This window comes from Herpailurus yagouaroundi, unplaced genomic scaffold (genome assembly GCF_014898765.1).
Source record: "Herpailurus yagouaroundi ecotype Mexico unplaced genomic scaffold, PumYag 196, whole genome shotgun sequence".
NCBI classification, from domain to species: domain Eukaryota; kingdom Metazoa; phylum Chordata; class Mammalia; order Carnivora; family Felidae; genus Herpailurus; species Herpailurus yagouaroundi.
The window spans coordinates 37125338-37148298 of NW_024412427.1; the positions used below are offsets into that span (position 1 = coordinate 37125338).

Below are 22961 nucleotides of genomic sequence, written 5' to 3' on the forward strand. Positions count from 1 at the left end.
TCTGCAATGAGAGACCCCATTGCACACTCATCCCAACCAGCAATGTGACTAGACAGTGGTAATCATTGGCCGGTTGTGAGAATGAAGGGAGGTGCACACATTTTATATGCACAGAGAAGAAAACAGGAAGACTGAAATTCTTCATAGAATGCTACTTATAAGTCTCTAAATGCTCAGAACAAAATCAAAAGCCTAACAAAAGGGAAACACCTCAGCACACCATGGAATATATCAACAGACAAGCTTGGGAACCCCATCAACACACAAACACTTGTTCATTAAAAACATCCTGAAGCAGTACTACCAACAATAGCCCAAGTATGGAAAGAGTCCAATGTCCATCGATGGATGAATGGATAAAGCAGATGTGGTATATATATATACAATGGAGTATTACTTGGGAATCAAAAAGAATGAAATCTTGCCATTTGCAACTATGTGGATGGAACTAGAGGGTATTATGCTAAGTGAAATTAGTCAGAGAAAGACAAAAATCATATGACTTCACTCATATGAGGGCTTTAAGAGACAAAACAGATGAACATAAAGGAAAGGAAACAAAAACAATATAAAAACAGGGAGGGGGACAAAACAAAAGAGACTCATAAATATGGAGAACAAACTGAGGGTTACTGGAAGGGTTGTGGGAGGGGGGTGGGCTAAATGGGTAAGGGGCACTAAGGAATCTACTCCTGAAATCATTGTTGCACTATATGCTAATTAATTTGGATGTAAATTTTAAACAATAAAAAATAAAATTTAAAAAACACCCTGAAATTATTGCAGTGATGACATCAACCAATCAAGCATGTGTTACTTCTCTAAAGAAGACATCCGGATGGCCAACAGGCACATGAAAAGATGCTCAATGTCGCTCCTCATCAGGGAAATACAAATCAAAACCACACTCAGATATCACCTCACACCAGTCAGAGTGGCCAAAATGAACAAATCAGGAGACTATAGATGCTGGAGAGGATGTGGACAAACGGATACCCTCTTGCACTATTGGTGGGAATGCAAATTGGTGCAGCCACTCTGGAAAACAGTGTGGAGGTTCCTCAGAAAATTAAAAATAGACCTACCCTATGACCCAGCAATAGCACTGCTAGGAATTTACCCAAGGGATACAGGAGTACGGATGCATAGGGGCACTTGTACCCCAATGTTTATAGCAGCACTCTCAACAATAGCCAAATTGTGGAAAGAGCCTAAATGTCCATCAACTGATGAATGGATAAAGCAATTGTGGTTTATATACACAATGGAGTACTACGTGGCAATGAGAAAGAATGAAATATGGCCCTTTGTAGCAACGTGGATGGAACTGGAGAGTGTGATGCTAAGTGAAATAAGCCTTAGAGAGAAAGACAGAGACCATATATTTTCACTCTTATGTGGATCCTGAGAAACTTAACAGAAACCCATGGGGGAGGGGAAGGAAAAAAAAAAGAGGTTAGAGTGGGAGAGAGACAAAGCATAAGAGACTCTTAAAAACTAAGAACAAACTGAGGGTTGATGGGGGGTGGGAGGGAGGGGAGGGTGAGTGACGGGTATTGAGGAGGGCACCTTTTGGGATGAACACTGGGTGTTGTATGGAAACCAATTTGACAATAAATTTCATATATTGAAAAAAAAAAGCATGTGTTAGATTGCAGACACCAGTGATGGGGGGATGGGGGTGGGGTGGGGAGGATCGCTGAAATTAGCAGAACAAAGCAGAAGTCTAGCACACATTCATGTTTCAACTCCGCAAAACATACACTGCACACAGAACCTGGAAAATAATAAGGTCTTGGTTAATACATGCATTTCCTTTAAGTACCTAATTTATTATTTTTTGAAGTGTTTGCACATTTTGCCATTATGATGTCTCTTTTTTTGAGACAATTGTTGCTATTTATTTTTATTTCGGTCAAGTGACCTTAAAGGTTGAGGGAGAAAAATAAAAATAAAAAAGGGCACTAGGAGATTTTCCTAACACTCTACTTCCAGGTGTGTAAGTCCTGGTATCTACTCTTTGCACAGTCAGAGCCATTGGAAAGAGGCCTCTACTTCTGACCCCTCAGTAGGGTCCTCACTTTTGCTACATAATCTTTTGATAATAGAAAACTAGTATTTCTTGAGTTCATCACATAATGGGCACATTCCTAAGCACCTGGGAATTTATTAGCCTTGGGAGGGAGGCACCATTGTCATCCCCATATTAAAGGTGATGATATCTAGGCACAGAGAGGTGAAGTAATTTGTCCAAAGTCACAGAGCTGGTAACTGAACACACACTGAGGTCTAACTCCAGTTAGAACTACCAACCTTTACATTTTGCCTCATGCCTATTAATAATATCCAAACATACAAAATAATTTGAACATTTAAAAGAAAGTTTTTCCATGTCCAGAATATATGGGGAAATGTCTCCTCCAGCTCTAAACCAAACCAGAAAGTCCTAATATTATACAAAAATTTTATATTACTAAACCTAATTACAAGGAAAGAACATTAACTTGAATAGTCCCCCAAATTACAAAGCAATACTTCAACCAAACATTCCATGTCCCAATTCATTTTTATTCATCTGCTATGAAACAGTGAGACACCTTCTCTTCACCAGAACCAGGGTATAACCTTTGTTTCATGTTGGCTAAATAGAAAATAAGAGAGGGGTGCCTGAATGGCTCAGTCGGTTAAGTATCCAACTCTTGATTTCAACTCAGGTCATGATCTCAGGGTTCGTGAGACTGAGCCCAGTGTCAGGCTCCACAATGAGTGTGGAGCCTGCTTAAGATTCTTCTCTCTCCATCCCTACCCTGAATACGCATGTGCATTTCTCTTGCTTTCTCTCAAGCAAAAAAAAGAGAATAAAATAACACAGCTGATAACATTTATTTCGAAAACCGTAACAGTCCCCCCAACTCATTATTGTCCTAACTTTCACATCTGAAATTCCAGCATGCAATTAAGAGCTAAAGGCACATGTTGATCCTCTCTGTTCTTTACACATATTTAAAAGTCCACAGAATCTGACAGTGGATTGAATATTTTTGGTTTCTACTTCCAAGAAATCAGCCTGCTGTGAAGGTCAGTGTCAATATCAAGAACTCAGTGACCATAAAATCAGATTCAGAATTGCTAAGAAACTCATCTTTAATGAAGATGAAACAGCAGTCCAAGAAACCAGGTCATGGAGAAATCACCGTTATTTTGCTATTCCAGTTGCTTGAAGTTCATGCCAAACAAAATAAACTAAAATAAAATGTTATAATCCTGGGCTTATGCAACCAGCCAGCCTTGGGATGGAACCATTTCCAAGTCTGACACACATAGGGCTCAAGAGCTAATGAAACTTGATGCACTGACACGGAGGTTTCCAACACTGCAGGGACCAGTGGCCCCAGTGCAGAGAGGAGCTTGGGAGCACCAGGCCACTACAAGTTCTATGAAACGTGCCTGTGCCTGATGGTCTCTGTGAGCACCAAGTGTAAAAATCAATCCCACCCTGTCTCCCCCCAGAACTGGACCCAGAATAGGAAAGAAATCCGGGAGCAAGCGCTAGGAGTCAAGAAGCAGGAGCCCAGCCACAAGCCAGGCCTTCACTGACACATGAGCTCAGGGTCATCTGCTTAACAGGAATCAGCTATTTGAATGATTATAGTATAAAAGTCTTATCAAAAAGCTCTCTCATTTTAAGTCACAGAATTTTGGAGTTCTATGGTACTTTAAGTTGCCTTGTCCATTATCTTAGCAGACTTGGGAAAGCCATTCTCACTTAAAAAAAAAAAATGGGGAAAATAAGGCACAGACATTTGGAGCCCAAAGACACTTCAAGAAATGGGCAGCACTAAAACTAGTATCCATCCTGAGGTAAGACTGGGTAAGGGCCTCACATCAACCTATCTCACTCATGCAAAGGGAACAGTTCCCTATGCTCTTCCCACGGGGTCATTCCTGGGCCATCACTGTCTCAAAATTATGTTTCTGCTCCCTGAAACAGGAAACAAAGGAAGAGCAGTTTAAAGTGGTAGAGGTGAAGACAGACATTCAGCCTGGAATGTGTTGAGTTTGAAATATCAATGAGGCGTGGAGGGGAAATGAGCAAAGGCACCTGGATGTCTGGCCTAGTGTGAAGCATGAGGAATGGAAAGCTGTCACACGAAACCACTAGAAGGACTGTCTTCTTTTTCCCACCTCTTCAGACAATAAAGCCAGAGAAAATACCACAGTTCATCAAATCCAAGATGCCACTGATTCTAAGACCAATGACTAAAAAAGAAAAACTGCTATCAAATCTGACACAATGCTAAGACAGTGTTGACTGCAAAAGGCATCCCAAATTCAGAGACATTGTAACATGAAAAATTAAAGTGAGGTATTTAGATTGCAGTATATACAGGGTAGACATCTGTTTTTGTACCTTTCTATTCTGATATAATATCAACTTTATAGAAAAATAACAAGAACAGTACATACAATTCCCAAATACCCTTTATGCCTGGAGCTTCACCGATAAACCGTTTTCACTTTGCCCCATTTATCACACCCACTGTATCATTTTCTCTCTCCAACTCTGTCTCTCCTTCCTCAGATTATTTCATACTGCACTTACTAAACTGAAGGACATAGTGATATGTACAATGATCAAATTCAGGAAACGTATCACATCACTAACATTTAAATTTTGTCTATTGTCCCAATAATGTCCTTTATAGCTCTCCTGCCCACTTCCTGACTCCAATCAAGTAGTGTACACAGGTGTCAGGTTCTTTTAGTCCTCTTTCAACTAGGATGGTTCCTGAGTCTTTATGTTTTTTTTTACCTTAAAATAACTAAAGACTATAGAAGTCAGTTATTTACTCTGTAGAACATCACACAAATGGAGTTTGTCTGATGTCTCCACACAGAGACTCAGGTTATGGCGGGAATACCCCCAGGGTGAGGTGGGCAAGGTAGCATCCTTCTCAGTACCTCTCATCAGGAGGCACACACTGTCTCTTTACAGGTGATCTTTAATTTTCATCACTTAGTTAGGACAGCATCCAAAGCAGGCCAGCTACCTTGTATAAGAAGTTGATTCATAATGCGGCGCCTGGGTGGCTCAGTTGGTTGAGTATCCAACTCTTGATTTCGGCTCAGGTCATGATCTCAGGGTTCCTGAGGTCATGTGCATGCTCTCTCTCTCCCTCTCTCCCAAAATAAATAAATAAACATTAAAAAAAAAAAGAATTTGAATTATGAGAATTTTAATAAAATCTACAACATCAAAGTCTTTATGTGTATAAGTTGAAATGAAATAATAAAAATTCAAAAATAATTTAAAATGTGTCAAGAACTGCTTAATTTTCAAGCCACACTTTTGCTACAAAGCAGGACTGGTTAAATTTGAATTAGCAAGGACCCCTGCAAACATCCTGTTTGAAGCAGTTTTCTGAGAAGTGCTACTGGCACTTCGGTTCTTATGAGCAGGCCACTAATGTAGATCGTGGAGTTTAGAAATTGGGCATCTATGTTTCTAGCCAAGTCAAGAGGCAAACTCACCATTACTTCCCTTCGTTTAGGTCCTTGGGGAGTGGTGACCACACTGAAGTCTGACCACAAAAGCAGTCACCTGAACCCAAGGAGCTAACTGGCTGAGCTGCAGCTGGCCCTTAGAAATCAGCTTCCTTCAGGCAGAAGGCACTACCCTCCCTGTTATCATGGGGACAATGAGCTCTCAGTTTTATTCCCCATCCACATGGGGACATGCATACCCTATGTCAGGAGGAGGCTCATCTGTTCTGTAGTTTCTCCCCAGCCGGGGACCTGGTGGTGCTGCCTACTCTTGCCCACTTTTGTCCATGTTCATGAACACAGCCAGAAGCCTGGAGTCCACATGCACTGGCAGTCCTAACCCCTCCCTCCTCAGGCCACCTGTGTATAGCCAGGGCAGGTAAATACGTTCTGGATACCTTGAACTCTCCCTGGGCTGTGGCAACCTGTTGTTAAAGTCTAACAGAGCAGACTACCCTTTTGATTTTTAAGTAATGTATAACTATTTACAAAATTCCTGCGCCCTTAAACTACACTCTAAATCAGTGAATGCTTCATTATATTACTTCATGTTGGTTCTTGTGTTTATGGCTTTATGCCATCTGTGACCCTGAAGGAGACTCCACAGGCCCCTGGCGTGAACGGCGCTCCTAGGAAGTTGCCCTGGCAGGACCACATGGTGGCTACACTCCCAATCCCAACATCAGACTCATCTTTTTAAATTTATTTCCATGAGCATGCACACACATGGTGCCCACCAATGCAAAGCACAACTCTTGCTTACAAATGGAATTTGACTTGCTAATTCCCTTACCTCCCCCTCACCTCACATATCTAGACAGATTGTGGAAGTCAGTTTTTTATCAGCACTGAAAACTCCTGACTTTCTTTTTCATGTACAGAAATGATCTCGTTGCTCAGGCAGTGACATATGGTGGAAATCTCACAGGCTAGAAGGCATGGAATCTGCAGAGAGCCTGTCTAGATCCCTGTGCACCCTTCAGTGCCATGTGATTCTGAACATAGCAGGTAGCAAGCCTCTGTCTTCTAGATGGGGACAAGAGCATGTCCCAGCTCAGCAGACTGCTGTGAGCACTACACGGAAGAATTTACCAAAAGCAGACAACAGAGCCGGCACACAATAAGAGCTCAATTTAAAATCAAATCACCAAGAGACCAGCAATCCATTTCTGACATCAGCATGACCAATGCACAAGCCATGCAGAGGGTCCAGAGGACATACTCTACCTGTGCAGTGAGTTACACTAGCTCTCCAGTGATTAGGTACCCACAGAATGCCCTCCCACAGCCCCCATGCACCCTGCCTCCTTGGAGTAGCAACAGGGAAGTATGAGGCCTGTCACAGACCAAGGTGAGCCCCCTTACAGCTGATGACTGGTTCCATGGTCCAGAAGGCTACTGAATGTGTTACTCCTTATTCTTGAAGAGACACAGAAACCAACCTCCCTCTTCCTTCAGATGTAAAACAGCCACTACCAACATGTGTGAAAGAGGAGCAACCTAGGCCCCCAGTTGCTGATTCAGCCACTGGAACAACTCATCCTGAAGTCCTATACTTTCCTTCCAGGACTTTCCTACCTGTTTAAGCCAAGACTGAGTTGGGTTTTCTTTTCTTTTTCTTTCTTTCTTTCTTTTTTTTTTTTTTAACTAATTTATTGTCAAGTTAGCTAACATACAGGGTATACAGTGTAATCTTGGCTTTGGGAGTAGATTCCCATGATTCATCACTTACAACACCCAGTGCTCATCCTCTCCTACCCTCCGATCAACCCTCGGTTTGTTCTCTGTATTTAAGAGTCTCTTATGATTTGCCTCCCTCTCTGTAACTTATTTTTCCTTCCCTTCCCCTATGGTCTTCTGTTAAGTTTCTCAAATTCCACATATGAGTGAAAACATGATATCTTTTTCTGACTGACTTATTTCACTTAGCATAATACCCTCCAGTTCCATTCACATGAGTTGGGTTTTCCATCACTGGTACCTAAAAACATCTCAATTGATACGCATCCACAAATGTAAAAGTTTTCACTTCAGTGAAAAAACTAGACATTATCAAGAGAGATTTTCCTTCAGATCTTTAACAATAACAATAAACAACCACTTTGAGAAGTTCCAATACCAAAATATTAACTTATTAAACAAAGAAGATCCCAAAATAAGATAACTGGGTTATAAGAGCCGCTGTCACATCATAAAAGGTTCTGCTACTTTCCTCTCATGAAACACAAAGCAAGTCAATGCACAAAAGCTGGTATATACCAGTGCCTCTCAAACTTGAGTGTATTAGAATTACCTGGAGGATGTTTATTTGAGAAAACAAGGATTCCAACTCAAGGGAGACTATGTACCCGTCTTTGAGAAACAAGAAGCCATTATCTCTTAAAGTTTAAGGAAGGGTTAAAGAGGGTTCAGAGAACCCAGGGTTCAGAGAAACAGATGAGTACAACTAGGCAGCAGCAGGTGCATGCTCTAACTTTCATCAAGATGTTAAAAACACAAAACACCACCCAAAAGACTCCTGGGTTCACAAAAACAAACAAACAAAATACAACATTTAGAATCCTTCAGTGGAGAAGTCTCACCAGGAGGCTCAAGGTTAACCCAAGGATGGGGAATGGAAAGCCTTCTGCTACTGCTGCCCTCCAAACAGCTCCAGGTAGAGTCTGTCCCAAAGTTTTGGCCTCCTGCTTGTGATTAACCAAATATCTGGCCTTGAGCCTGAATTCTTAATTTGTACTTGAAGCCAAGGACTGAGCTAAGCCCAAATCTAAAGTTCAGTTACAGCCACTGCCACTCAACCTGTTACAGAATGACCATGGAATCAAGAGCAAAGTGGATGTGGCCTTAGTGTTGCCCTTCTAAGTCAGAGGGCACTGTTCCCCTTCTAGTCAGGAGCCACACAATTCCCCCTGACTACCCCTCTGAAACTACTAGTTCAAAATGTGAGGCCAGGAAACTGTTTTTGCCTCCTTATTATAGACCTTTCTTGAGCCAGGGAGGGAGAGAGATATCTAGCAGCCACCTGTTCATAGTAAAATCCAAAGGTAAGTGTCCAAGGTAGAAAGAATATGGTTAGAGGGATCTCTCCTCTCACATGCCCAAATCCCAAACGCCACATGTTCCATCTTCCACCCCCCCACACAAAATGACCCTCCACAACCAGCACTTAAAGTCACTCACCATAAAAGGGTGAATACTCTGAATACTTTGAATACTTAGTTAGAATTTTGCAACTCTACTATTACTCTTTTTCACCACCAAATGTTCATAAGGACTAAGGAGCAGAACAAAAGACACACTAACACTAAAAGGGATTTCAACATACTGTTGGCAAATGACTGTGTCAGTTAAGTCACCTCTGAGCAGCCCTGCAAATCACAATGTAGAGAGATAAATAGGACTTAAAGAAAAACGGTTTTCCAGCAAAGATTATATAAAGTCCACAACTTAAAAAATGTTGAAACCCTAACTTTTCCTTTGTGATATGTTCTTTTTCTAATATGATGGTGTTAGTTACATGAAGTTCAGGTTCTTCGGAGAAGGCTTGTTATTTTCTCATTCTGCAAAAATGATTATCCTCTTTTTTTTTATTGAATCTGAATTATATATATATAGATAGATAGATAGATAGATAGATACACACACACACACATATGTAAGCACAGAAGACCCACTTCTATTCGCCAGTACAGGCTAGTTCAATCTGTAACAGTTTAAACCACCAACAGATGATATGTATGTAAGCCAAACAAAAGGCACAGCACAGTGGTACACTGCTTCTTTGCCTTAGCATTTTTCTTTTAGGATACATACTCTTGCACACAGTTCATAAAACTGTGGGGCTGCTTAGCGTCCTATTTAACAAATTTTAACTGAATTTTTTGTTTTTTTTTTTTTCTGCTTTGAAAAGTATTTCGAAGTCCAATGTGGAAAACGTGGTAAAGGCCTTTAAGAAAAACTCATGGTCACCCATAATTCCTCCCACCTATTGACAGTGCTGGCGGTGAAACCTTGAGCAACACTTGACCCTCTCCAAGCCCTCCAACTCCACAGTTCTTTCTTTGGACCCCATTCCCATCCCCCACTGTAGGACGGCTTGGCCTAAGTCTCCAGGGCATGATTTATGAGTGTGAAACACCAGAAGAGATTGGACAGACTCCTACTGAGATTTGTGACTGAGCCCACCAATGGGAGGAAAAGGACGATCCTGCCAAACAATTGGTAGGACACATAAAATTTCCAACAGCCTTTATAGTCCCTGACAATGGCGTGTTTCAAACCGTTTTCCCAAGCGCAAACTCGCGATACAACAAAAGAAAGGTACATCCTAAAAACTTCCTATATAGAAGGATGCAATCTTATCTACAGGAGATCATTCTGTGGAGGACGTGGCCTGCTCAGAGGAACCAGGCCTCGAGCTCTGCAGGTGATGGGAGAGGCTGAGGGACACGGCGGCGCTGTGGGCGTTCCAGGGGCCAGGGCACCCGGCAGCTGCGCGTCTGGGAAGGAAAAGTCAGCGCTGCAGTTGTGGCCGCGGCTTTCGCTACACCGTTTAACCTTGGTATCATCAGTGAGGGCCACTGCCCCCTCCCCGATGCCGGACTGCTCGCCAGAAGGTTAGCGTCCACTTCAGCAGAGGGGCCAAATAGCTGCAAAACTCGTTCCGAGGACCACGCACACTGCAGGAACGGAAACGACTGTAGAACCTAGTTTTCAAAGGTTTGGTGGAACAGCGGGATTCCCGCGGATACGTTCTTTTAAAGTGATCCCTGCACCAGCCCTCCAAGGTGACGGAAAAAGGAGGCTAGCATGTCAGACTTACCCAACCTGGGGCCCCTTACCCAGAGGGGAAGGGAGGACCCGGACCCCGCGAAGGAGCCGGTTCCGGGCGCCGAGGCGAGGGCGGGGGGGTACCGTAGGGTTCTCCCTACGACCCCGCCCCGCTCAGAGGCGCAGGGCCCCGGCCCCGCTAGTTCCCGCAAGCCCGCTGCCTGGGGCGCAGCCCGCGAGACGCTGGCCTCTCTCCTCCGCGGCCCCAACCAGGGTGCTCGCAGCCGGGCGGGCCGCACGTGCCGCGGAGGCGCGGGCCCCACAGCCCCGCCCCAGCCAAGCTCACCTGGGCAGTGGGTGCCTCTGGTCTCCCCCGCGCTTGGGACACACTGGCGCGAGCCAAGGGCGCTGGCGCGCGCACTGCACGCACCCTGCGTCCTGCCGGCAGCTCTTTGTGTCTGGAGGCCCCGACGCCGTGTTCCCGCAAGCCTCTAGGCACCGCCCCCTAGGCCTCCTAGCGCCGGGCGCGGCGGGCCCCATCCGAGCTGGCGGGGCGGGCGGGGGCTGGGTGGAGGCCGAATGGGCGGGGCGTGCGGGCGTCGGGGCGGGGCTAAGCGGGTGGGCGGGTTTGGGTGCGGCGAGTGGGGTTCCTCCACTGCCTCCAGGCGCAGCTCACCTTCAGCGAAGTGTTTTCTGTGAGGTTTGGCTGTTCGAAGTCCTTGCTCCAGCATCCTCTTCTGGGAACAACCCGAGGAGGCAGGCCAGGTAGTAGTTAATACCCCAAATTCGCAGTTGAGGAAACCGGAAGACATAAAACTAATGGTTCCTGTCTTTCCATCATATATCAAGTGAAATCTTTCTTGAGCATGTACTAGTAGTGCCAGGCGTAGTCCCATGGAGCAGTAACCATGTGGGGAGAATTGGCAAAAAAAAAAAAAAAAATTCTCTGCCCCTCATAGAGTTTACATGCCCGAATACAACTTAAAAGCTTAAGTGAAATATACAAGAGATGATCTGAGGAGTGCAGGAAGTTGGCCAGGGAAGGTCAGAGAGACAGTGACATTTTAAGTGAAGGCCAGAAAGAAGTGAGTGAGGGAAACAGGCAGCAGTCCCAGGGAACAGCTGGCCAGGCCTTGAGTCTAGAGGATGAGTCTACAGGGTGAGTTTCTTTGTGGCTGGGAAGAGTGGTATGGGAGGAGTGTGGTGTGTGAGGCGAGAAAGAAGTGAGAGATATGTAAGAGGTATAGGGCCTTGCTGCCCCTTGTAAGGACTTTGCTCCTACTCTGAGACTGTTTAGTAGAGGGAACTTGTGGTCTGACTTAAAATCTCTCTGGTCACTGGGTTAGAGCAAGGGCAGGGGTGAGAGCAAAGGTTGAAGTAAGGAGACCATTAAAAAGTGATGGCAGTAATTAGGCTGAGAGGTGAGGGTGGCTTGGACCAGGGTGGAGGGGATGAGGAGTGGTCAGATACAGAATATGTGGTATTTGGGGTGGTCCAGCAGACAGAAAGTGCCTACAGATTGGAGGTGGGTTGTGAAAGAGAAAGGGTGACTCCAAGACTTTGGCCTATGCAACGACAGTCACTCATTTTATGCTGGGTTCTTTCTATGCACAACCTCATTTTAATTCTCACAATGATCCCAGGACACAGTTACAACATTGTCATTTTACAGAGTAGGGGAAATAAAGCTTAAGTGGTTAAATAGCATGCTGGGATCCATATAGCTTCCAGGTCCCAAAATCTGATCCCAGAACTTGCACATGCTCTGACCAGCAGGTGCTGCTGAGCTAAGACCTGGGGCTGCATCCCCCTTCTCCCTCCTCCCTGCAGTGCTCTCAATGTCCCAACTATCCTTCCAGTCATCACATCAAGAGGATCGTCTTCATTTCTTATCTTTGTGGCTTCAGGGCATGAGCCAGCTGCCTTCTGGGCCCCTGACAGCCATCCTACTTGTCCATTGGCTTCTCTATTCCTTCCCAATGCTCCCTTGTGGTCTTCCTTTCCTCATCCCTAAATATTTTCATTCGTAAGGTCCTAGACTTGGCTCCCTGCTCTCTTTGCCTAGTTTCTGGGTGCTTCCCCCTGTCCTCTCTTAAGTATGATTGAATAGTAGTCCTTAGTATTTCTACCCTGCTCTCACTCTGGTCCTCACTCTCTTTCTCTCTTAAAACCCCAAACATCAAACTACCAATGGATATTACACTTCCATATCCCACAAGCTGTTCAAATCCAACCAGTCAACAAGTCTCAAACTGAAATATTTATTTTTCTCCTAAGATATGTTTCTTCTTGTGGATTCCCCATGTTGGTGAAGGTCACAGCCCTTCCATCTCCTCCTCACATTGTCTCAGTTGCAAGTCCTATAGATTTCTGTGTATCTTCTCTTTCTCTGTCTCTCTCTCTCTCTCTGTCTCTCTCTCTCTCTCTCTCTCTCTCTCACACACACACACACACACACACACACACACAGTCAAATCCCAGCCACACCTTCTTCTTGGGTCAGGTCCTCCAGATGCCTCCTGAGGATTGCTAAAGCCCTAAAGACCACTGTCTGCATTTTGTACTTGTCAACTCTGTACAGCAGCCAGATGTGCTTTGTAAAACGTATGCCTGTGTTGTCCCTTTTCTGCCTAAAGCCCTTCCAGGTCTTCTGCTGAAATTATTTAACAGATCCTTCCTTCTAGACCTAGCCCTGCCACTTTTCCAGCCCCCTGCCCCCACCCCTAGTCCATTCTCATCTAGTCTTCAGGCCAGCAGGGCCACCTAGTTCTCTGAAGATGAAACAGACCACAGGCTGTCTTTTTTCCAAAGCTTTGCAAACCCCCTGGTTACCTGTCAGTCAGCTTCAGCTCTCAACACAGAAACTCCTCCAACCATGTGTTTGCTTCCTTTCCTCTGTCATCCTAGGGCATTCATATTCACTTCTATCCAATCTTGTATCACTCTTTACTTTGATAATCTCTACTGATGTTCTCTTCTGCTAATTTTTTAGCTCCTGTGAGCAAGGATTATTTTTTTTTCTTTTCCTCACCCCCATGCCTAGAATCCAGCAAACGTTGTTTGTGCTGGCTAAAGGATAGAGTGGGCTATGCTGGACCTGTACTATCTCCCTCTTTGACCTTTGTTAATGATGCTTCTCCACACCTCAACTCCATCCTTTCACCCCTGATGCAGAAGGGGAAGTCTTACCAGCACAACAATATATCAAAATGATTAAATGAGCTGCACTGTGATCTAGCATGAGGAAGGTCTACAGCTGTGTTTTGTAGGGACTTCACTTTAAAGAATGTGAGGACCTGGGGCAACATGACTGATGGGGAAGAGGCAGGATAAAAGTGAGGCTCTAGGGGAATAGGGTAGGAAAAGGAGGGGGGCACCAAGGATGAGTGAAAATTACAACTGCCTGCAAGTGGCAAACTCCACACAGAGTGAAAAGCAACCAGAGGAGACTAGTGAGTGGAGCTCATGCCATGCTCTGGATTATGAGGTTTTCCAGACCTGCTCTGAGTGAGGCTGGAGGCCTTCTGATGTGCTGGGGACCCTCCTCAGCCAGCAGAGGGCACAGTGGCAGGCCATACCATGCAGAGGTGTTCTAGCTACAGGATACATAGCCAAGGTCCTGACAGATTCCAGTTTATGACAGTAAGTTCCCAGGGGTGCCTGCTGCAAAGATAAGCATCTTTTTTCAGAGTGACCATGTGCCCAGGTAAATATTCTTTAACCCTAAGGAGAAAAAAAGTGAATAACTGGGGTCAACTAGCAATCTTCACCACAATTGTATAAAAATATTCAGGTATCCTATTTTAAGCCTCACAGCCATTAAAATTATTTTCCTTAGATTGTTTAAAGCAGGCTGTTAAGCATGCCCCTCTCCTTCTTTTGTCTACTGTCCTGGACGAACTGCACAGCTCCAACCACCTGTAGTGCTGAGTCTTCTTCTCTAAATGTGGTAACCATCACCACCCACTTTCTAAGCATAAGAAATAGTCTACAAACATCAGAAGATCTATTAAGTGAGAGAAAAATGGGAGGACCCAACCCAGGGTTGGGTGACTGGGGTCAGATAAGACAAGTAACAAAGGCAGAGAAGAAAATGGTGGGTTCACGATGACGGCTGTAAACTCAGCTAGAAAAAACAGGCAGGAAGTGACCTGATATTTTAGCTGGGAAAGTGGCTAAAGGGGCAGATATGGCTGGAATATAAGAAGAAGTTACAAACTACTTGGAGTTAGAGGCAAAGAGAAATGAAAACCAGAAGTGTCTCCAAAGTAGCTTGCTTAAGTGGAAGGTGAAATTGCATTGTTGCCAATACCTTAGTGAGACATTAAGTGCTTTCTCCTCACCATGACTTACTAAGGAAACAATTGAAATTGTCTTATAAACTGAGTATTGTGTAAAATTAACCAGAGATGGGGCTCAGAGGTAACTTCCAGTACCCTCATTTAGAAGCATATCATCTTGTCCATAGTCTGGGTTTAAAAGAAAAACAAACAGCAATAGGTCAGTAACTGAAGCTGGAAAAATCCTATTGCGTAGTTTGTCTTATCCTATAATCTCTCGTCATGTCTAGTCATTTTGTCTCCAGAGCATGCTTGACATCTTGAGAGACTAAGGATGCAAGAGAAAGAAGAAACATTACTGATTCAAGACACAGGGGGACCAATGTGACCACCTTGAGACATGAGAGAGAAAATCCATGGCTCCAGAGTTCCGAAGACTACTCATAAGATGTGTCTTACCATGTGAAACCTACAGCCCCTGCCTTCCAAATGTTTCTCTTTTCATGTCTCTTCTATGTTATGATAGAATGACCTTAATCTTTCCCCAAACCTGCTTTAACATGTATTCCTTTCCTCAAGGCCTTTGATGATTCCATCTTCACTAGGTGGTGGAACCCAGATTCATTGACCCACATCCAAAATCCTTCACTGACATCCTAGTTCACCTTTCCAACTTCTCCTATCACTTGCCCCATGAACCCCTGGCTCCAACAAAGCCATGTATGAGCTGCCTCTTAAGAGTGCCCTTTGCACTCTTGCCTTTATGTTTTTGACATATCTCCCCTCCTTTCTATCTACTCAAGTCTATCTATTCATCAAGGTTGTGCTCAAAACTGGCCACTTCTGAAAAGACCCCCACAGTGCCCACTGTCTATCCCACCCATTGAGTAAGCAGTCCTATTCTGTTTTGTGCCATTCATTCTCATGTCCTGATCTGTTCTTTAAGTCTTGTGTCACAATCTGAAGTTCCTCTGGTAGGTCATTCTTGTTTGAGTCCTAACTAGATTGAAAGCTCCCACAATCAGACATGATTTTTATGCATTTATTTCCCCCATAACAGAGAGATGGGATGGGAAAGGATGTTGTAGAAAGCCTGGTAAATGTAAGGGTTCATTATTTTATTGAATTCTAGTGTCGATTTTATGTTTCTGATGATTGTTTCAATTAATGTGGAGTGGAAATGCATAGTTTTTGTCTGTGATATAGACATACTAATTTTTCTTAAATAGCCTATCATGAGATTGTCATCTGTGAATTCTAGTGTGGTATAGGGAGTTGAGAAATGTCAGCACACCCTCAGATGGCTGGGCTTTGACAGATGGCCACAGACTACTGCATTTGTTTTATGGTGTTGTTAGTTTACATTCATTTTACATGGCTATTTCAATTAACAATGACAACAATAGCAATCACATGATTTAACAGAGAACTTTATTTTATAATGTACTTTTATCCTTAATGGAAAATTTTGCCACTTTCAGGTTCTTAGAACATTCCCTGGGAGTCATGGCTAAGTGCTGACCTCAGTACATTTAGAAAATACTTTCACTTGTGGATGTTGTTGCTTCATTACCCTTTGATAAGTGTTGACAATCCACATACGCCCAGTTTAACTCAGTCTGAATATATCTGACCCTTTCAGTAAATTCTACTTTTCTTCTTTTAATAAGAATTTATTATTTGAGGATAATTTTAAATTTATAGGATAGTTGCAAAGATAATACAGAGTTCCCGTATACCTCTCAGACATTTCCCTTAATGTTAAGATCTCACACAACCATGGTTCAAAGATCGGAATCAGGTGATTAGCTGCTGACACTACTGTTAGCTAAATTCCACACTTCACTTGGACTTCAGGAGTATTTCCACTGTTGTCCTTTTTCTCTTCCAAGATCCCAATCAGAATCTCAAATGGCATTTAGTCATCAGGTCCCCTCAGTCTCTTCCAGTCTGTGACAGTTTCTCAGACTTTCCCTGTTTTTCATGACCCTGACAGTTGTAAGGAGCACTGATCAGATATTTCATAGAATGTCCCTCAGTTTGATGTTTTCTAATGATTTTGACTGGTGTTATTGGTCTTGGAAAAAAATACACAGAGGTGAAATGCACTTCTCTTAGATCATATCAAGGGATACCTGACATTCCCTGAACATTATTGGTGATGTTAATCTTGATCATTTGGTTCAGATGGTGTCTGCCAGATCTCTCCAAAGTTTAAATTTTCTCTTTCCATACTCTGATCTTTGGAAGAAAGTTACTAAATTTGGTCTACACTTACAAAGGAGAGGATTAAGTTCTACCTCCTAGAGAGGGGAGGATCTACATGTATTATTTCTTTATTCATTCAATCATTTATTTATATCAGTGTGGACTCATGTATATTAATTTTATACTCTCAGTTATAATCTAGTGGTGCTTATTTATTTTGTTCAAATTTTCCCAGCTTTGGCCATTGGAGCTCTTTCAGATTGGCTTCTGTGTCTCTTTCACATGCCTGAGATGTTCCAGGCTCAGCTAATACTTTCTCTGCCTCAGCCCTAGTATCAGTCATGTTTCCAAGGAGCCCTGGGTCGTTTCACTGGAGAATGGTATTTAGAAACCAAGATCTGGATGAAAGTGTGCTTGTTGCTACTGGGGATGTCACTGCTTCTTGGCACTCATAGCATAGCTTTAGGAAATGTATATAAATATACTGATCCATGTATAAACACATAATTACAAAATCTCTCTATATATATCATCTATCATCTATATATCTATCTCTGTCTACATATTAAATTGATCATGAGTCTGTACTGATGTCTCCAGCTTAAATCCAACACCACAAGCTTCATACTAGCATTTTACCCTGCTTCTTTGTAACTTCTTTCTTTGATGGTAAGAAATATGGCTCCTATTATCTACTACTTATTTACTTATTTGGTCACCTCTATTATAGATGTAAATTACTTTCAGAATTATTAACCCATACACTTGTGAGAAACAATTTACAAGATAGAATACGGTGTTTACGTACAGTTCTTTGGACTTACAGTTTCCAGTCAAAATACTAGTTTTCAAAGTTACTTGGGCCACCTTTTTTTTTTCCTTATCCCCTTCATGAGGTTATATCATACATTTGCAAAACAGTTAGATTCATCTGTTACAGTCTGCTTTTCATGTTGGTTCCTCCACATCCTAGTTAATTTCTCTTTTTTAAGTTTATATTTTATTAATTTTGAGAGAAAGAGAGAGTGCACAGGAGGGGTGGAGAGAGAGGGAGAAGGAGAGAATCCCAAGCAGGCTCTGCATCATCAGCAGGGAGCCTGATGTGGGGCTCAAACTCACAAATCATGAGATCATGAGCTGAGCCAAAATCAAGAGTAGAACACTTAACAAACTGAGCCACCTGCTCAGGCACTCCGCTAGTTGATTATTTTTTTAATTTGCATACAGTAAAACTCATGCTTTACAAAATTAACAAATGTATCTTATATATCTACCACTCCAGTACCATACATAACAGTTACATCACCCTAAAAGTTCCTTCATGTGGCCTCTTGGCAGTTGACTGCTCCCCTCTTCCCCAATATTTGGCAACTATTGTTCTGTTTTCTATCCCTACAGTTTTTCTTTTACCAAAATATCATATGAATGAAATCATATAACATGTAAGCTTTAGGGTTTGGCTTCTGCAAAATGAGTCTAAGATTCATCATCCATGTTGTTGCAGATATCAGTAGCTCATTCCTTTTAATTGTTAAATAGTATTCCATTGAATGAATTTTCCACAGTTTCTTTATCCATTTACCTGTTAAAGGACACCTTTAAGGGACCTTCAGGGAAACAGACTGCAGCTGCAAATGGGAGTTTAAAGAAGCAGATGGGGTTCTCCCTTTATAAAATCCTTTATGGGTACCCTCCCCCCATTACCAAGGGCATAAGGGCGGGGGGGATCTAAATGAGATAGTCAGTCTAACCCTAAGACAACAGACGGGGCCCTTGGCTTTACCCTAACCACCTTACACCACTGGGTCAAGGAACGATTACCTGTGAATCTGACCACAGACACTCACCTCTTTAAACCAGGAGATGCAATATGGATAAAGGAGTGAAATGTCTAACCCCTAAAACCCCTCTGGAGGGGCCCATTCACTGTCATTTTGCCCACCCCTAGTAAAGATACCTTAGTAAAGGTAGCTAAAGTGGGTCCCTGGAATCAGAGTGAAGCCTACATCTTGAAACTGGGAGTGCATTCCTGATCCACTAATGCTGTGAAAGCTGACCGTATGGAAGAAGCAATCTGCAACTCCAGAGGCTCCAGGAGACTGCAGCCCTGTTTTAGTCACTCCAGAAGTTGACTAATCTACACACAGCAGAAGCTTGAGGTATCAACAGTCTGATGAAACAAAAGACTGTCCTTATTTTCTATATGTTTCCTTACTGTGATGCACTGTCACACCTTGTTTCTCACTATTATTATGATTCTTGCTCTACTCTTTGCCATAGGATTGGCCGAGGCCACCCTGGCCAGCTGGAAACGTGAGAGGTTTCTGTTAACACTCACCTTCCTTGTGTGGATAGGATACTTCGTTGGTACCAACATGGGGGGAAAATGGCCACAAGAGACTAAAAAAATTAGATCCCCACAAACCTTATAGTAGAACAAAATACCCCAGTCCTACTATCAGGGTTTGGCTTCTCAAAATCTCAATTATTGGAAAAAACTGTCTTGCCTAGTGGGGAAAAACTTCATTGTCATCTCTGGTAAAAACTTAACATGGCTAGGCCAAAGATTTTATAACCCATCTGCCCCAAAAACCCAATGGTGGGGGACCCCAGACCACCTTGAGCCAGAGCCCCACCCCTTGTCTAACTTCTCTCATCTCTGCCAGGCCTGAGACAATGTCAACGCAGCCATCAAATGGCAGGACCCAGGTGGACTGTACTAGATATGTGGAAGGACAGCCTGTATAGTACTCCTTTCAGTCTGGTCAGGGTCATATGTGCTGGAAACTATTCATCCATCTTTCTTCCTGCTCCCACTTGCCAGAGGGAAATATTTGAGAGTCCAAGTGTATGGGACAGGGAGACTCAAAGGAAGCAAAGTGCCTTACAAATTGGCAATTAAAAAGATAATAAATGGCCTCCCGAGTGTATAACCCAATATTATGGCCCTGCCACCTGGGCAGAGGTTGGGTACTGGGGCTGCCCTCCCATTTACGTGCTAAATTGCATAATTAGACTGCAAGCAGTTGTAGAAATTATAACCAATGAAACTGCCAGAGCTCTTAACTTACTAGCTAAGCAGCAAACCAAAATGCACAATGCCATCTATCAAAATTGCTTGATCTTAGATTACATGCTTGCTTCTGAGGGAGGTGTTTGTGGAAAACACCTGAGCAACTGCTGCCTACAGGTAGATGATGAGGGAAAAATCATAGAGGAAATCACAGATCAAATGAGAAAGGTTGCTCATGTCCCAGTCCAGACCTGGAAAGGTTGGAACCCTGGGCAGTTATTTGGAGGATGGTTTTCAACTCTTGAGGGATTCAAATACCTCATGGGAATTATCCTCCTAATTTTGGGAGGGTGCTTGATCTTACCCTGCTTATCTCCCTTGATTGTAAGGTCTATATCCAGTCTCATTGAGGCTATGGTTGAGAGAAAGATAGTCACTCATGTAATGATGTCATAAAAATATAAACCTCTAAACCAAGATGATGTTCTTTGACCCAAAATAGAGGGGTCCGAGCATCAAAGTGGGGAGTGTGGCATCATCCCCTCCCTAAGGAGAGAGAAAAAAAGGGAGAGAAAACTTCAAGGTAACCTGGCTATGTGCCTATGTGACGACATCCCTCATGACCTTGTAAACTGAGGCTACTTAATCAGACTGCATGTTTATGTGTGTTACCATATATGGGAGACAAAGAAATAGAAAATGTATTTTTAAAAAACTATGCCATGTGACGTTTGGTGCTCAGTCTTTGGGTACAAACCCAACTGAGCGGTGCCAACAGGAATAAAGTTCCTTCCTGGAAAGAAAAGCCTCAGTGTCATGACTCTGTACGGGAATTCTGCTACACAACTAATCACAAAAAAACCAACTAGATTTTCCCAGATAAGGCAACTACCTAAGCTATAGCCAATCAAATTATTTCTTTGCTTTGCTTTCAAATATTCTTTATAAAAGTCCTTCCCTTATTGACAGAAGGAAATTAGTTTTACAAATTACTCCAATTTGAAGGTAAACTAGGCCCTAGATGGTGTTGCCCATGCTAACTCCCACATTAGCAAACCAAAACTTAACTGAGTTTCTACGCTCAGCTGTCCCAGAAAAGGACAGCCATGTCAACCAGTCGATGTTTGCCTGTTCAGCACAAATTACTTGACTGAGCTCCAAGAATTCCTTTGCCCCATATGAGGAAAGTAACCCTGTTTTAACCAACAAACAAGTACCTTATAACTTCCTTGTTCCTGCTTACTCTGGTCTATAAAAATCTTTCACTTCTGGGGTTCCTGGTGGCTCAGTTAAGTATCCAACTCTTGATTTTGGCACAGGCCATGATCTCATGGTTTGTGGGATTGAGCCCTGTGTTGGGCTCTGTGCTAACAGCACAGAGCCTACCTGGGATTCTCTCTCCTCTCTCTCTGCCCCTCCCTCATTTGAAGGAGTATGTGGGTTTTCTCCCTCTCTCTCTCTCAAAATAAATAAACATTTATTAAAGAGTCTTTCACTTTGTACAGCTCTTCAAAGCTCTTCTCTATCTGCTAGATTGGAAGCTGCCTGACTCATGTATCACTGAACAAAGCCAATCTTTAAAATTTACTCAATTGAATTTTCTTCTTTAGCAGTTTTGGCAATCAGAATGAGACCCAAAGGAGGCTATGGGAACAATGATGGCTTTGGGAACAATGAGAAACACAGGTGTTGGTGCCATTGAACCCTTTGAGTTCTCTGTCTTTCTCAGTGTTTCCAAAAGACATGGTAAGTTCCTCTCATATCTGAGCTCTGACTTCTTCTTATGTTTGAGTTTCTGACCTAATTGACTTTTCTAGTCCAGGGTTTAACAGATCAGCCTGAGCTAGCAGATGGTTCCACTAAAGCCTGTAGACCATAGTCCATTATTAGTTCACAGTCCTGATTTATTGGGTGTTGTTCCTTCAGTTTATAGTTCCACTATGGGACCTGCTAGTTTTGTTTGTGTGCACCTAAGGTAGTATAAACTATTTTTAGGCAACAGACTTGAGCAATGGAAACCTGAGAAAGGTAAAAGGGCCCACAGAGACCACTGAGCTGAAGTAAACAGGCTCATTAAGTGACCCACCTCGAAATAACCACAGGCTCAAACTGACCAATTATAACAAGGCATAGTTCCTAAGATTACCAAAAAAGGGAGAATTCCACATATCTCCAAACTCCCTCACTCTGCTCTAAAAACTGGCTTCTCACCACTGTCTGATAGCTCAGAGCCTGCTTAGCATTCTTTCTCTGCCCCTCCCCTTCCCTCAAAATAAATAAATAAACATTAAAAACAAAAAAGAATTCTTACCAGAATCAGCTCTCCTAGATTTCTGTCTGTAGTGCAGGGTCAAGAGAAGAAGGTAAAATTTCACATCCCCTTCGTCTTGAAATTCAGACACTTGTGAATCTGGTTTGGGGGTACATATTGTTTATTGATCCTCTCTCTCCCAGATACAGCTATTGCTTTTTTATTTGTCTCATTTTGTGTTCTGAGAACTTGGCTTGGCTTTCTTGCCTTCCTGGGGAAGGCAGATTGTCAGTTTTTTATGTGTAGGCAATTCAGCCATCAGTTTAGGGACCCCAAGAATATGGCCAGACAAAACTGTGGGTTGTACTCGCTGGCTAGGTCCAATGCACTTTGCCAGCTCTCAGGGAAATTGTCTAAGTTTTTCTCTTGGTTATCTTTGGGAGTGGTTCTGGATCTTGGGAAGGCTTTTGCACCTTTTGCATCCTTTTTGGTGATGTTTGTTGCATCCAAGGGTAAGTCATAAAAGACTTACTGGTTTGTGTTGAGTCACTTGATAGGTATACCTTTGGTTTAAAAAAGTAAAAAACAGAAAAAAAGAAAAAAAACCAACAGGTGGTGGGAGAGTTCAATACTGCCAGGTATATTTACTCTTTGTCCTAGCTGAATACAACCTGAAAATGCATTTGAAAGAATTTTTTTTTTAATTTTTTTTCAACGTTTTTTATTTATTTTTTGGGACAGAGAGAGACAGAGCATGAACGGGGAAGGGGCAGAGAGAGAGGGAGACACAGAATCGGAAACAGGCTCCAGGCTCTGAGCACTCAGCCCAGAGCCCGACGCGGGGCTCGAGCTCACGGACCGCGAGATCACGACCCGGCCGAAGTCGGACGCTCAA

At 43.1% G+C, this 22961-nt stretch overlaps 1 protein-coding gene across 2 annotated transcripts in view; it reads right to left on the minus strand.

Moving 5' to 3' along the window:
• The window catches only part of NINL (ninein like), a 182216-nt gene extending 171382 nt beyond the window's left edge, over window positions 1–10834 (minus strand). For both annotated transcript variants that reach the window (XM_040447923.1, XM_040447922.1), the window contains exon 1: window positions 10661–10834. The gene's annotated coding sequence lies outside the window, so the exon portion shown is untranslated. The remainder of the gene's footprint in view (window positions 1–10660) is intronic.
• Between the last annotated feature and the right edge of the window lie 12127 nt (window positions 10835–22961).